Source organism: Drosophila bipectinata, chromosome 2R, assembly GCF_030179905.1.
Source record: "Drosophila bipectinata strain 14024-0381.07 chromosome 2R, DbipHiC1v2, whole genome shotgun sequence".
NCBI classification, from domain to species: domain Eukaryota; kingdom Metazoa; phylum Arthropoda; class Insecta; order Diptera; family Drosophilidae; genus Drosophila; species Drosophila bipectinata.
In genome coordinates, this window is record NC_091737.1 from 21,395,448 (window position 1) to 21,412,239 (window position 16,792).

Sequence of the window (16,792 nt, forward strand, 5' to 3'; positions counted from 1 at the left end):
TGCCACTGACAGCTCTTTGCATCATTTGCCCAAATTGGCACGAAATAGTTGATCTGCCAGCGTACCTTTCTCGTTGCATGTACTCCTGCAGTTTGGAGCTTAATTCGGAGAATATAATATGTACTCTGGACGTGGAAATAAAAAACTAAAGTACTCACCAAAATAAAGGTTTTTTTATTTAAAGTGCTGGACTTCTTCCACCATGGGAATATGCATTTGTTTCTTAAGTTTTTCTAGGCTTTTGTCTATATTGTAGGCCACTTTCATACGATTTTGAAGCGGAATATCTTGAACGATTCAATGTTAGATTCTCCATCATTCAAATTTTTTGGTTGGACCCCCTTGGAAAATCCCGGATCCTCATATATGGCCTCTAGCCATGTCTATATCTTATTCAATTTTTATCCGATCCTTGAGAGGAATACCTTAAAAGATTTCTGGAATGATTCTCCATCATTCTGCATCAAAACCTGGCAAAGAAATTTTGGATCGATATTTTTCAAATTTTTTCGATGGACCCCCTTGGGAAATTCGGGATCCTCATATATGGGCCCTAGCCATGCCTATATTTTGGCCAATTTGTATCCGATCCTTGAGAGAAATACCTTAAAAGATTTCTGGAATGATTCTCCATCATTCTGCATCAAAACCTGGCAAAGAAATTTTGGATCGATATTTTTCAAATTTTTTCGATGGACCCCCTTGGGAAATTCGGGATCCTCATATATGGGCCCTAGCCATGCCTATATCTTGGCCAATTTTTATCCGATCCTTGAGAGGAATACCTTAAAAGATTTCTTGAATGATTCTCCATCATTCTGCATCAAAACCTGGCAAAGAAATTTTGGATCGATATTTTTCAAATTTTTTTGATCGACCCCCTTGGGAAATTCGGGATCCTCATATATGGGCCCCTAGCCATGTCTATATCTTGGCCAATTTTTATCCGATCCTTGAGAGGAATACCTTAAAAGATTTCTGGAATGATTCTCAATCATTCTGCATCAAAACCTGGCAAAGAAACTTTGGATCGATATTTTTCAAATTTTTTCGATGGACCCCCTTGGGAAATTCGGGATCCTCATATATGGGCCCTAGCCATGCCTATATCTTGGCCAATTTTTATCCGATCCTTGAGAAGAATACCTTAAAAGATTTCTGAAATCGTTCTCTATCATCCTGCATCAAAACCTGGACACACAAGTTTGGATCGATATTTTTCAAATTTTTCTGATGGACCCCCTTGGGAAATTCGGGATCCTCATATATGGGCCCTAGCCATGCCTATATCTTGGCCAATTTGTATCCGATCCTTGAGAGGAATACCTTAAAAGATTTCTGGAATGATTCTCCATCATTCTGCATCAAAACCTGGCAAAGAAATTTTGGATCGATATTTTTCAAATTTTTTCGATGGACCCCCTTGGGAAATTCGGGATCCTCATATATGGGCCCTAGCCATGCCTATATCTTGGCCAATTTTTATCCGATCCTTGAGAGGAATACCTTAAAAGATTTCTGGAATGATTCTCCATCATTCTGCATCAAAACCTGGCAAAGAAATTTTGGATCGATATTTTTCAAATTTTTTCGATGGACCCCCTTGGAAAATCCCGGATCCTCATATACGGCCTCTAGCCATGTCTATATCTTAGCCAATTTTTATCCGATCCTTGAGAGGAATACCTTAAAAGATTTCTGGAATGATTTTCCACCATTCTGCATCAAAACCTGGCAAAGAAATTTTGGATCGATATTTTGCAAATTTTTTCGATGGACCCCCTTGGAAAATCCCGGATCCTCATATACGGCCTCTAGCGATGTCTATATCTTAGCCAATTTTTATCCGATCCTTGAGAGGAATACCTTAAAAGATTTCTGGAATGATTCTCCATCATTCTGCATCAAAACCTGGCAAAGAAATTTTGGATCGATATTTTTCAAATTTTTTCGATGGACCCCCTTGGAAAATCCCGGATCCTCATATACGGCCTCTAGCGATGTCTATATCTTAGCCAATTTTTATCCGATCCTTGAGAGGAATACCTTAAAAGATTTCTGGGATGATTCTCCATTATTTTGCATCAAAAACTGGCAACGCAATTTTGGATCAATATTTTTCAAATTTTTTCATATATGGCCCCTAGCCATGCCTATCGTCTTTAATTCTTATCCGATTCTTGAGAGGTATACCGTAAAAGACTTGTGGTTAGATTTACTGTTAATCTGTTCTACTGTTAGATTTACTGTTGTAAGTCTTCACAGGTGGCCTAGAAGCCTGGAGCAATTATTTCACATCCTGCATCCTGCAATGACGCAGCAGACAAACGTAGAGGTAGCAGGCAAAATTGTAATTGTTGCTCACTTTTAAGTGCAACTGACAACTTTGGTAATTAAGAAATTATGCCATGCGCATGTTTAGCATTCAACTGACTGCAGTGGGTGGGATGGAAAAACACATTTTGATTGCATTGGTTGCCTAGGTTTTGCTGTGTCACATTCTTTGAATGGAGAGTTTTGCACATTTTTGCAATTGGCATTTAATTTCAAAAGTTACCAAGCTGCATATTGTGTTTATGCAATTCGAAATGCCTTTGTAAGCGAAGCCCATTGTCAGAGGCCATGCCAGGTGCAAGCAAAACACAAAATACCCATTGAATGCCAGCGACCTTCCTCCGCTCCCAAAGTGCCGGAAAGTTTACACTTTCCCAGCAGCCGCAGATACAGCATGGTTGAGGGCACCACAAAAATGATAATAAAATACCAGTTCGCTCCAATGGGCGCTGGACACAATTTAACGCTCGTCCTGCCATCGTTAAGTCCCCACACACAGGGACGGGGCGGGGCAGGACATGGAGGGCAAAGGACTGAAACTGAAAAGGGAAAAAGGGCTGTTCCGGGAAAACAAGTTAACGCTCCCATAGCGTCCCTTAGACAGCAGCTGCCAATGTGCGTATCTGGACGAGGCAGGTTAATGAAATACTTGGCCATGTTAGTTGGGACATGCCATCCTGACAGTCAGCCTGTCTTGTTCTTCATCGCCAAAGGACATTGCCTCTAAAGCGGATGTGCCTTTTTAACCGGCAAATATGTGCAGAGAACCAAAATAGTATACTACTTAAAAATCCAATTAGAACTATTTTTAAACACTATTTATAAACACTTGATTTTAAAATATGAACCTATTTTCCACAGTGTAGATTTACGGGTTCACGTCTCCGGGCCATGCAAAGTGCAAAAGTTTGTTAACACTTTGTATTTAATACTTGCTATTGAATATTAACGAAAAGTCTCTCTCCGACCCCAAAATGGATAAAGGAATGAGACGAGCCCGGCCGACAATTATCACGCATACGCCCCATCGGACGCCTCAGGTGCTTTGTTTGCCTTTTGGCAGCACATCTGCTCTTTCGCTTTGTTCCTCCTCTGGATAATTAACATTCGTATGTCAACATTTGTCGAGGCCTAAACGAAAATCCTTGCTCTTTGTGGAGCTCTTCAGATTTGGATTTTTACTATATTTGTCTGGATGCTGTCTCTTTGAGTGAAGTGTCCTGTTAATCAGGAGGATGGTGATTGCTAGGCAACCCAAAGATCAATATGGGTTATGGGGCAATAGTGGCCCCAAAATTATTACCAACATAACTCCAATCGTTCCAGCAGGTTCGAGGGGAAACCAGCGAACAACCAAAGCTTTGGTTCTAGTCCTGACTAAAACATCAAAGGACCTCAGCCATACCTCCTGCGCAGGCGCTGTGGGTGGCTGGAAGGATTGTTTTGGTTGCAACCTCGGCATGCAACATGTTGTGTTTTGAATGCTTTGGCGGCAAATGCTCGTGAGGTCCTGTTTATCCTTATAAAAGCCACTTCCCGAGTTGGCCAACGAGCAGTCATCAGCTTGATAGCATCGCGCGCGCTCCTCTTCAGAAACTCTAGGCACTCCGAGCGGAACACGAAGGATAATACTTTTGAAAAAAGGTGCCAGAAAGCGACCGTTACTATCTCGAAGTCCTTACCACCGCGTTGCGTCTTTGGCATTCAGTGTGTGTGTGTTTTTGGGTGATTTTGGAAGAGCATAAATCAGAATCTGAAATTTAATCAATCTCACGTGCCGACTTGCCGTTGACCAGTGATTAAGTATACGCCAGGTAAGCCACCGCGTAGAGCTACGACTAGGACAGTAAATCCCAGTGACCTACTCTGCTGCTATGGTCACTCACAATGTGTCCGAGTGGGCAAGGACCAACCGTGACCATGGTCCTGTGCATTTTATGGCCACATTAAGGCATAAACAAGGCACACAAACAAAGCACGTACTGAGTGCAAGTGCGAAGGCACAGGACTTTAAAGTGTCAGCCACGGGGGCAAGTTACGATTATGGCAGAAAATTCAAATTTCTTTTTTTCGTCAGCTATCTTCCTGGTATGGCAAGCTTGGCATTCTGGCATATAGTAGCCTTAAATCCGGACGGGGGGAGCCTTCAATATATCCAATTTTAACGGCAACATTCGCTCGAATAATAAAAATTTATCGTAAGCGCATTAAATTTGTAGCTGCCGCAAGTTTGGGCTTGGCTTTTAGAGACACAGAGTCCTTGCAGCAGTTAACATGTCTAAGTAAGCCCTAAGTTGCCTTTAGATCTGGCTTTTGTAAGACCCAATATTTTTTGGGGCGAGTGGGTGTGGGTGAACACGGTGCCATGTTGTGCATTTTTATTACGATTATACAGCTCGCAGGACGTGTGTGGGTTGCCAGCATCCCCTAGGATCCCCTCCAGGACACCTCCGGCGTCCATCATAAATTCTAAATTTGTCACATAAATACATTGAAGGTGGAAAAAGCACCGATGGCAGCACCACCATCCACACACAATCCATTCGAGCACTGGTTTTGTGAGTCCATAATCGGATTTTAGCATGTTATTTCATCTCATCGGAAAACTGCTTTATGGGGGATTTTACATCAATTTCCAGGGGATTCCCATACTTTCGATTTTATCTCATGCTTGAAGTGATTTTTTAGCAAAGTTAATGCTCGGTCCCTGAGGCTTAACAAAAAATTATAAGAACGGAGCTTAGGGTTTCCAAGAATGGCCCCTATCGCATTTCTTTGTAAAAAGCTGCCATTTAATTTGTTCTCCGATTTCCCTATTCGAAGTCACCTCCTCCTTCTAATGATTCATTCCCTTAATGTATTTTTCCAATTGTTTTTCCAAGTATTTCTTAATATTTCTCTGCCTCGTGATGAAAAGTAAACAGCCAAGTCGGTAAAAAAAAGGTTTATACGCGGCGCATTCCTGGTAATCGGAGACGGCGACTGTTTGCTTTTCTCACACCAGGAATGCATAATTAATTTCACGGTTAAAGCATAGACGACTTTGACTTCTTAAAGCTGGCCTGGCTCCTAGGCAGGAATCCCAGGACCTTCTCCGCCTTACCTGCCTCCTCACAGGGACCTTTATCCCCCAAGCATCCCCCATGGCATACAATCGCATGTAAATGCTTCTGTTCCATATGTTTATGCTAGATTAAACGTTTTCGCTGCCAAACTGTAAATGGGGAATAACATAACGCACACTCGCACCCACTCACACACACACACATACACACATTCGCATTCTAAGCACACAGTTATGCAGATGCCCCCATAGGTATGCTAGCTTTTTTATTGTATCCTTAAGAAGCGGCCTGGTAACAGGCCCCGACCAGGACCGAGCCCAGCATCTGGCTGGCTCCTCGGGGACTCGACTCTGGAGCGCACTAAATCATAATGAAGTCTAGACCGGATGCCTGAAGTGCGATGGCATTTACCATAGTTTTCTCTCCCAATGATCAAGTAGATATTAAAGTCAGCCTCTTTTTTCCCATTAAAACCCTTGCTGTGGGCGGGTTTGGTAGAGTGTGTAGTGCAGTGTGTGTGTCTGTGACTTGTGGGGTTTATTGTGGTTCATTAGTCTTACCGCATTCCCTGTCATTTGTCATGGCCAGAGGTCCACGTGAGACTGTTTGCTGTGGTGGCTATTAATTGTTTCAGGAGCATCTAATTGATAAAACAACGGAATTATATTATGAGTCGACTACATACATATGGTTAAAACATAAATACCATAATATTAAAAATCACAAGAAACAAGATGCTTTGATTTACAAACTCCATGAAATTTATAAATATTACTCTTCATATTGAAGAAACCCATTTAAAAGTCTGTTTCCTGTTTCCGATTTGGTCCAGTTTTTATTCACAATTTTGGGAGCCGTATTGTCTATAATATAGGTCTTGTTTTCCCAAAGACTATATACCTTCAACCCCTATAACTACAACGTAAACTCAATTTCGCTTTATTGCAACGTTTGTTGTCTCTTGAAATTGTTGCAGTTGACACCTTGAATGGCAGAAAATTAATTGCGGCCAATGAGCGTTGACTTGGCTATAATGAGAGGGAGTTGCTGGGCAGCCCCTGGCAGAAGATAGTCCTTTATGCATATCTCACCCACGCACAGGTTTATCCTGAGAATGTTGACACCTGACGTGAATTGCAGAGCGTAAATTGAAAATGCACAGGCTTTGTCAACCGAATGCTGGCAAAACGGCTGCCAGGATGCTGGGCAATTGTTCTGTACTCTGTTGTTTTTTCGTCCTGCCCCACCCCGCTGCTGGCTGTATCCAAATTAGAAAGACATAAAAGGTTCAAAGCATTCTTATCCATATGCTCCTGTCAATGGCAACGTGCCGACGTGTGAGTGTGTGTTTCCGCCCTAATGCCTCCATTTCCACTTACTTTAATAGTTTTTTTTCCTTTTTTTCCAGCCGGCCTTTTGGTTGGCAATGGCTTCATTGAAATTTCAGGACACCCATAGTCACACAACACACACATACACACACATGCTTGGGTGGTGTAGTTGGTGCTGTTGTGGTCGCATTTGATTAAAGTGCCGGAGCATGTTTGTTGTCTTCCACTTATTGGGGATGATGATCGCCTTGATGATGTTGTGTGTTTGGGTTTGTGCTGATTTTATGGTCTAACGGATTTTCCTTTTTGGTCCTTACTCTCCAACCACTCTACTCCGCCCTTCAAGCCTTCAAGTGCGCCTTTTTCCAGTTTTATTGAAATTTTATTGTTCGAAATTGTCTCAGATACAAAGTGGGGTAACTGGGTGAGCTGGTCAGATGGGAGACACGTTTGAAGGCACTTAATGACCATTAAATGCTTGACCAACAAAACTGTGAAGCATTCCAGGAATTCCGAATGCCGGCCTGGCCAAAAGCAAACAGAAATCGCATTATATTAAAAGCAATTTTAACTTTTGAGACAAATGCCCATTTGGCCAAAAAGGGAAACCTGAAGAGGGGCTGGATGGCTGGAAGGGGCTAAAACGTGTCTGCGGCACGTTCCTCAACTTGATTCCATAGTTGGTAGATGAAATAAAATATGCGAAAAGTGCTTGAGACCAGCAGCATAAATGTGTAGAACAATTTGCAGTAATTGCACAGCGATTCCAGCAGCTCGAGTGACTGCAAAACGCTGCAAATGTTTTCACTTCAAACAGGAAATTAATCTGGGGCACGTTCCGAAGGACGATGGCGGCCCACGGGAGCTGTTCAGCCCTCTGACGCTGCAACCTAATTAACGTGAACAATTCAGTCACATTAACAATGCATATTCACGTTGAAATTGTTTATAATTTGATAACACGCCTGAGTGAGCAGCCGGGTAGCCGGGTGAGGTAGACCAAGTTTGCACTCGATCAAGTGGAAAATCAAAACTAAGACAGGCTCCCCATCAATACCAATGCCAGAAACAACTTTTCGGGGGGGAGCCGGGCTGAAGGATTTGGCGAATGCATTTCAATAAGCTCTCCTTAGATGGTCAGAACAAGGAAACTGGCCAATACCAGGAACTGGCCAACTTCATCGCCACAAGAACATTGTTTGCCTCAATTCCAAAGTGTCACCTACAGTGATGGCCATCCCAAAACAAACTTGGCCAAAAATGAAGACAGAATATCCTGGAAAGTGCACAGATCGCTGTCATCGCTTAGCCAAGTTGAGAAAAACAGTAACTCTTACTGTCTGAAAAGGTATATTGGTACTTCAACTGGCCAAGTGTTAATTCAAAGTACCGGGTATCGTGTAGTCACTGACCTTTTTTCTCCACACCCATGAGAAAATCCTTTAACCTTGCAACAGGATTGGTGTGCTGGAAAAAAAAAAATAAAATTCCATCAGCATATGGCCCTGTGTATCACCCATAATATTCACAGGCAAGTGCGTCGTTGATTTCCACCCGTTCCCTGACCAAAGATTCTTTTCTATTGACAATCTCGGCTAAACTTCCGCTGACTGGTGCCCCATTTTGTTGCTGTTTTCCCGCCCGTTACCCATTCAAAAAATATCTCAGTAGCGGGGCTCTGGCAGTGGCTCTGGCAGTAGCGGTGGCTCTGGTAGTGGCTGTGGCAGTGGCAGAGTAATCAATAAGTTCGCATATCCGTCAATGTCGGCAGCGTCGGCGGCGCCTCCTAGATACTGTGCCACTGTATCTCGAGTGCCGCGCCATGGAAAGTGGCCAAATGAATTTTCTAAAAGTTCAGCTGCCTGTTTTTTTCTAGATTTTTTTTTAGCGATTTTGGCTTACCAGCAATTTTTTTTTCGAGGAGCAACAGCAGGGATGATAATATAAAAGTGAGCTCTTTTTTCATCGATTTGCTTTTAAGCATTTAAAGCCCCAAAGTGCCAAAGTGCGTTTTGGCCAAAAAAAAAAAAGGGAATCAAATCTCCCACCTTGGAAGCGACAAATCTGGGCCAGCCTTTATGGCCAGATGAAGCAATTAAATTCGAATTGCCAAGGGCACTGGAGGGTAGGAATAAAAAACAAATCACAAAGAAACCTGATAGGCAATTTGGTGGGCGCAGGATAAAATTAGGCACCAGGATACAGGGCGAACGGGAGATATAATCAATGCCGATAACGATTACGGATATTATTATGTTAATCGAGATTATGATGACAGTCATCAGCGCCTCATCAGGCCGTTCAGACAATCTTTTCCTTTCGGCCGGTTTCGTCTCCAAGGAGCGTCCTCTTGGAAGAAACTTCACCCACCGAAACCCAGACACACAAATCTCTTTATAATCGTCTTGGCTCTGTCGTGCAGCTTCGTCCTTTTTGACGAGGGCAAAAACTGTCCTGGGCTCAAAACTGTGGGCGGGGACTTTTTATGCCTACACTTATAAATTTTTATTTGTTGGCATTCCGCAATTTATTTTATATCTTTTCTAGCGGCCTTAGAAACTCCGCGGGCGAAACACCCTAACAGTCTGTTTGTCCGTCTGTCCGTGTGTCCGTCTGTCCGTTGGTGTACCCTCCTACAATTTGCCGGTTTGCGCTCTGGCTCTGTCAATGCCTGGCGGGGATTTGCGAGTCAAGTTGGACTGCTCGTTCTCAGGCCGTTACACTTTGAGAAAGTTTTCTCAGGAATCTCATGAAAAGAAGCCCTATCGAGGCTGAGAAGTACGGCGGCCGACTATGACAAGAGGCCTAATCAAATTATGTCCACTTTGTTGTTCGTTGACGTTAGATCCTGCCGACAATGATGATGATGGAACAAAGTAGGTTATGCCGGAGATGTGCTCGTTAGTCCAGATGTGGTGCGCTGATCAGATTGTCAGCTTTTTGGGTGCTGCTGCTGCTTGCCCATTAGTCCTCAGTCGTGTGTGCCTGTCAATACTGGTACACCGTGGCGAATACGTAATACGCAATGTTTTCCTTTCTGTTTGGGAAATTTCAAAGTTCGACAGCAGCTCGTTTATTGGCTTGGCTGACTTGAAGTTGGCTGTTGGACATTCCGAGATTCCTGGCGTGCTGTGAGTTCTTTTAGGTAGCGTTTCAGAGTCTGCAACGCCAGAAATGCTGTTTGTGATTTTTATTTTTTCGCATTTTTTCTTTCCTTTTAGCATTTTTCCCCGTGTCACAACACAATTTTCCCTTTTTTTCTCCATTTTGCTTTGGCAGTTTGCTCGTGTTTCCGTCCTAGCCTCCGCCACCACCTCCTCCTCCGGAGTAACTCACGCGTAAGGCGCGTTGCGTGCTTTTATGAATCTACTTCTCCATTACGTCCTAGACAACTTGAACTCCGGCTCCGATTTCGGGCGCTCTCTGTACTCTCACTCGCTTCCGGTTGATTTTCAGCCGAGTCCTTTGTGCGCATTGCCAGGCGCCTTCTTCCCATTTCCGTTCCCGCCCGGCATTCGGGTTTATTAAATCTAATTCAATTGTGAGTAAATTTTATTTGTTGCATACATTAGGGATGATGTCCATATACAACCTCCTCCTCTTCTTTCCACTTCCACTCCCACTCATTTAGCGTTTTTCCTTCTCCGATTCAGGTTCAAGATCCTGGCCCACTCGTCACGGTTGTAATTACACACTTTAGAGCAATTTAGAGAGGTCTTCTATGAAGTTTTTAATTAAAACTTTGATAAATAAGCTCAATTTATATCCAGCCAGATATTTAGCATTTAACATAGCCCTCACTCCCTGCCCTCCACTTTTTCTACTTCCAACCTTTGTGAGCTCTGTGCCTTTGTGAGCTGGTGTGCATTTCTTTGAGAGTGCAGATTTTCCGCATTTTCCCCATTTTAATTGAAAATTTACCGAGGACGTCTTACTCTTTGAAATGACGGCAACGTGCCCGGCTAGACGGAAGACGCAAAAGAACCGGATGCGAAGTAAATTAAACTGACAAAATAAGTATATATACCAAGAGAAGAAATATCCCCCACCATGGCCATGGCCACAAAAATTTCAAACGATATCTGATTGCATCCCAAAAAATGGAAAAAAAAAAAAACCGAGAAAAGTGAAGGAAAATTTGCATTTTATCAAGAAAAACGATTCATATTTATCGCCAATTGCATTATATTTTTGTGTACGAGTACTTTGAGAGTAAATAGATGGAAATTTATGACTGTGCTCGGCATTCCCACATTTGTTTCAATTATTCACAGTTCGAATAAAAACGGCAAGCGACATGCATATAAATTCAGTTCAAATGCCAAGTGTGTGGAATTGTTTGGCTTAGAGGAGTGCTGGAGTGCCCAGAGACAGGGCGAAAGCTTATAAATTTTTATCGCACTCCACCCACAGACATGGGACTAAGTAAACACACATGAGCTGCCAAAATTGCTACACACACAGCACTACAGTTCTAGTACAATCGTTTTGCAAAGTGGCCCCAAGTGGGTCAGAACCAAAGGCAATGGCAAAGTCAAATCAATTGACGCCAAGACGCATCTGTACTCAGACATTGCCATTGTCATCGTGTTGGCCATGTGTGCGTGTTGGCTGGGAATGCGATTAACCCACAATCGGCCAAGGCGGACGACGTGCCTCGAATGGCAGCAAGCTGTGGCAAGTGGCAAGTCCAAATGCAGCTGCAGCTGCAGCTGCTTTAGATGCTGTTGCTTTTTGAAACGAACTGAACGTGGCTGTGTCAAAAGAGAGCGATTACACTCTGAAAAAAATCGATTTAAAATAATATATCTAGATGTATTATTAATCCTTCCTATTAAAGTTTAAGTATACCATAAGTTTAATTATCTTCTGTTTAAAGTTTTTTGTTTAAGAAATACCTATTTCTTGCAGTGCTCTGTCACCAACAGGGCGTATGGGTAACGAGAAAATGCAACGACAATCGTGTACTCGGAAAGGAGTGCAAGATCCTTTGGGCCAATGACAGGCACAAAGTAGTAAGTGAGGGGATTCCCAGCGCAATGTTGTTCCGGTGTCTGTGGATTGTTTGTGTTTAATTTGCGGCCCAGCCAGATGTTGGCAATCGATGAGCACCCCAACGAATATACCATCTCACCTGCCCGCCCAGCCCAGCTCTCAACTGATTAAGTTTTCGCATTAATTTTCTTTCACTCTTGACGCTGCTGATGATGATGGGGTCCTGGCCCTCATCTACCTACCTAGCTTGCTTGCTTTCCCATTAGTCGAGGAATCTGCGACCTGCGGGTCAAAAGAAAACAGATCCATCCGAGCTTCAGGTTGCAAGCGGTGTGCTGACCTCTTGGCTTACCCGGCTGGCTTTCCTGATGACTTTTCACGCATCGGTTGCAATCATATTTATTGGATCCTTTTTTTTATAGCCAACCCCTGCAATTCTGAAATGGAGCACTGTCAGCCCCCTGCCGTCATAAAGATTATAAAGAAATTTGCGAAGTGAACCTTTTTTCTTGATTGCGAAATCGCACAGAACTCGATTAGAGTGCGATTCCAGTTGCTGGTAAAAAAGACAGGATAACGAGTGCGATGGCAAATACATTTCCCTTTTGATGCCTGGCTTTCGGCAAATTCGATTAGGGAAAGTCCTTTCGCATAATCCTTGATCCTGTTTCAGTTCCTGATGTCCAATTAGCCCGCTGACGAGCCACATGGCCTGGTCTCAAAGTTTAAGTTTCGCATCGAGTTCCTGTTGTTGCAATTAAAGTCTTCTCTTTTTTTTTTGAAGTTTGCTCATTAAGTTTTCCGGCAGGTTCCTTGGGCGAAGGCACAATGCAAATTGTTTGGCCAAGTGCAAAGCGGTCAAAGGAGCGCCATCGTATCCTGCCCTGCCCTCGCCGTGGCCCTTCTATATTTAGATGCCTCAACAAAGTTTCTCACAACACTTAAGTTGCACAGATAAAAGGCGTTTGGTCCTGTCACCGCCATGGAATCCCCGTCGGGGGGATTCAGCTCCTCCTGCTGGCGCCTCCTGTTCGCGGCGGCAATTTGCCGTGATTAGTATAAATAAGTAACAGTTAGTGACCCATTTTCTGCACACCAATGAGCCAGAAGGTAAAAGGCTTTAATGCCTAGGAAAGCACCTGCCATGGCGGAGACTAGGGTGGGCCTGGATAGGCTTAAAAGGCTTTAATTCTGAAAATGTGCTCTTCAAAACTGTAAAGAAGTCCACCTTGTTTTTCACCTTTAGCCGAATTTTATTTATGGAGATTAATATGCCAACCCGTAGCCGTGGCCAACATGTGGGCCAAAAGGCTGTGAGAATGCGGTTGTAACCCAGACCATCATCACGGTAATCAACGGCGTTGGACCATTTTGCATCCAACACTTTGTAATCGTTAGGCTGAAACTATAAACCTCCCCGAAAGAAAAAAAAAAAGAAGAACCCGCTCATTATATGACTTTGACCCCGTGCCAGACGACCATCAAAGTCATAAAAATCATTTGTTTATTGTTGCGGCCATTTTCGGCCCCATTAGCAGTTCAAATTCATTGCAATAAATCGCAGAGTTTGTGAAAAGCGGGCTAATTCCTGTGGATTGGTTGTCTGGCGCCAGATGGCAAGGATATGGTAGATGACGCGTCGATTGGCTTGGAATCATAAAAGCTTATTTTATGATTTAAGGACCGCAAAGCCACAGCAAACGACACACACATCCCAAATGTTAATCACACATAAAATGCCATACTTTATAGTCGTTTGGGACAAAACCCCGAAAAACACCCAATAAAGTTACCCAAATTTCGGGCCGAAATACTCTCGTAATATATGAACAAATTGCATTTTGTGGATTGTAAACTTACAAATTGCAAACAAATCAGAGTATAACCCGAATCACAAAAGCAATTAGTTGCGGTTGAACAAGTAATTTCAAAGGTTTTCCCAAGGTGGAAACTTAAAATGTTTTAATTTACTTTGTCGATTAGCATTAGGAGCCTGTTTTGTTAGTTTGGTTGATGAGATTTTGCCACAGATTGACAGACTTTTAAGTAATTAAATTACTGTAGTTGGATAAAAACCAAATTACCCTTTAAATATATTAATCATTTAGATTTAAAAAGTTTTGAAACAGTGAGTTCATTTAGCTTTTATATCTCAATCAAATCCAATGACTGACAGCTGTTGCCTGTCTGGGTATCTGCTAACGTATGCAAATGTCCATCATTGGCAACAAAGGCAGTTAACTTGGCCTGAACCGTTTGATCCACCGGATGAGTTGCCAACTTCCTGTGGCACTTTTTCCCGTGGACAGTCGGGATAACTTTTGATCTCCCTGCTGTATTCGTGGCATTTTAATCAACTCCAGAGTCCGGCGTACGGAGCCCAGCCAGCAGGACGCATCGGAATGCGGCTAATAAATATTTATAAATTCTCTAGCTCTCTAGCAAATTGTTTGACAATGCCAGACAGCCACCATGGATATAAAAGTTTAGAATTCTCTGTCTGGTCAAACATCAGTGACGATGGCTTTTCCTTCTTTTATTTCCATTTCTGTGGTCGTAATCCCTCCGGGCTTGTTGAGTCTTTAAGCCGGGTTGTTATCGTGTCATATCCTTTCTTTTGCCAATGTCTGATGGAGTGAACCCTATTTGGGGACATGCTGTGGTGACTCTTAAAAAAATAGAGACTAAAAGGTACATACTTTAAATAGTAATAGTAAGCTTCAAATCATGTTCATATGATAGTCATCACCTTAACAGGTTTGTAGTTCCATTCTTCAAACCTTAAGTCTGAAACCAGAAAACGTATGTTACATTAATTGTCTTGGTCTTAACCAAGATCTTGAGTCTCTTAACAACCCTTAACATTTCAAAAAATAACTTAAAAAAAGTCTAAATTGAATCCTAGGTGGGACCACCCCATTGTTTCGCAAATAGTCCTTGAGTGCAGCCTCGTGTGTCCCATTCTTCGGAGAAGCAAATGTGCTTTTGATGGCATTTTAAATGCTGCCGAGCCGAGGAATGCTGCCGAGCCAGAAGAAGCATCAGTTCTTGATCCCCACCTTTAAGAAAACTAATCAATACATGGTACACACGCGTCCTGAACCGCCTGCTTTCCGGGTTATGATTCCATTTTAGCTTTCACCACAAAGGCCATCGCAACTCAGTCGTAGTAATCGAAAAAGGGAAAAACATAAATTGATTTTCAGTAAAGCGAAAAAAGGGGAACATTCAGTTTTCTGCTTTCGATTTGTTTTTCTTTATATACCTATATTTTTTTTATTTTTAAACCAACCCTACACACTTGCATTTTTTGGTTGTAGGGGCAAAACACGTTTTAAAAATACAAAAAAAAAAAATAAAACCTGAGGAAGAAAAACTTTTTAAAGGTCCTCGGCCCTTTGAGTTGTTGATGACATGTTTCGGTGGATGATAAAAACAAAAAAATGTCAACAACAGGAATGCTTTTATTTGTGAAAAACAGAAAAATTAATTCAAGTTCGGCTTCTTCAGCTTGCTTTAAAATGTAAAGCGAAAACTTTTGGACCAGGGTTTACAATTCTTTTATGTTTTCCACAGCTGTTGGTTGGCAGTTGTCTTCGGCGTGGGCCTCCTAGGTTTAATTAAATTTTTGTCAAGGCTGCTGCGTGTGCAAAAGTTGTGTATTCCCTGGGAGGGCTTTAGGGAATAATAGGACATGCTGGGGATCCATATCCCCCCTTATGGTGGCGAAATTTGTTAGTGTTTTCCGTGTTTTAATATTGGTATTTATATTTTCTAATTTACTTCGCCCATGGTATATGCATATTTCACATATTTTCCATACAATTACGTGATTTATTCGCATGCTTTCGGCTTAACTGCTGCATTACCCGAAAGCAAACAAAATATGCATTCCATATTCCATATTCAAAGTTCCTGCCTGCCCAAAAACCCAGTAGATGAAAATGAATATGTATGCCTTTGCTGGGGAAGGATTCTGCAGCCAGTTGGAAAAACACACCACAGGCTTCCATCATGTAAGAATTTTTTTAACATTTCCAATTTGCATTTCGCCAGAAGTTCAACTCACGGCTAGGGTTTGAATAATAATAAACTATAATCATAAACTTCAGAGAAAAACATGTGGCTGTAAATGAGTGTTTCGACTATACATACTCGGTACTTATGGTGTTAAAGTGCGCTCATTAGCTTTATTTTGAAGGACTTCGTTTAATGAAGAAAAAGCCACGTTTCCAGGACGACATTTTTCCAAAGAATGAAAAACGTTAATTCGTCCTAGGGCTTCCACTAAGCCAAAAGCACCTTCAGGGTAAACGAGGTAAGCAATTACTCCTGAAAGCAATTGCACCATTAAATTCTACCGTTCATGGAGGATTAAAATGCTCTACCAAATGCAAAGGTATAAAGATAAATGAGACTACTTTGGAGTGCCAATAATTGAAGCCCTATGGGCCTTATTGTATTAAATTGTTAATTATTATTGCCAAGAGGGTAAAGTTTTGTCGTTAAACTAAATTTCGTCACTTATGTGCAAGCAGTTGCTGCTGTTAATTGCCATAAATTGAATATTCCTGGAAGAGCTAATTATATTAAGTTGCAATTACGAGGCACTGGGAATGTGAGAGCCATCGCCCTCAACCTGGCAAAAGGTGGCAAAGGGCAACTCGCTTCGTTGGCCTTAAGCCCTGCAAAAATCCTGGCAAACTCAATTGGCTGCACTTAGCCTCTCTATATATGTAGCGTCATACATCAGGGGCCGAAAGGAAGTCCTTGCAATTGCATTTTCCAACTCCATACATCCTGTGTTTGTCTGTTGCTTTATGGGGCATACGCTTTGGGTTCTTATTTGGATTGCAACTAGCAACCATTCCGCAATGCATCCTTTGAGTAAGGACGGTTTCGGTGGGCAGGTATTGATGCATGTCGGCTGCACAGGAAAAAATACAACGTATAGTATACAAACAGAAGGATATATGCTACATATAGAAGCACGAATTTCCCTCAGTGCCCTCGAATGTGGAGCACACTCATAGGTTTATCTGATTTGTAAGCCAAGCACGTGAGCAG

At 42.4% G+C, this 16,792-nt stretch overlaps 1 protein-coding gene across 1 annotated transcript in view; it reads left to right on the forward strand.

Annotated features, from left to right (window-relative positions):
* Positions 1–3,903: 3,903 nt before the first annotated feature.
* The window catches only part of LOC108123113 (GTP-binding protein Di-Ras2), a 28,910-nt gene continuing 16,021 nt past the window's right edge, over positions 3,904–16,792 (forward strand). Inside the window, exon 1 of the mRNA XM_017238102.2 lies at positions 3,904–4,148. The gene's annotated coding sequence lies outside the window, so the exon portion shown is untranslated. The remainder of the gene's footprint in view (positions 4,149–16,792) is intronic.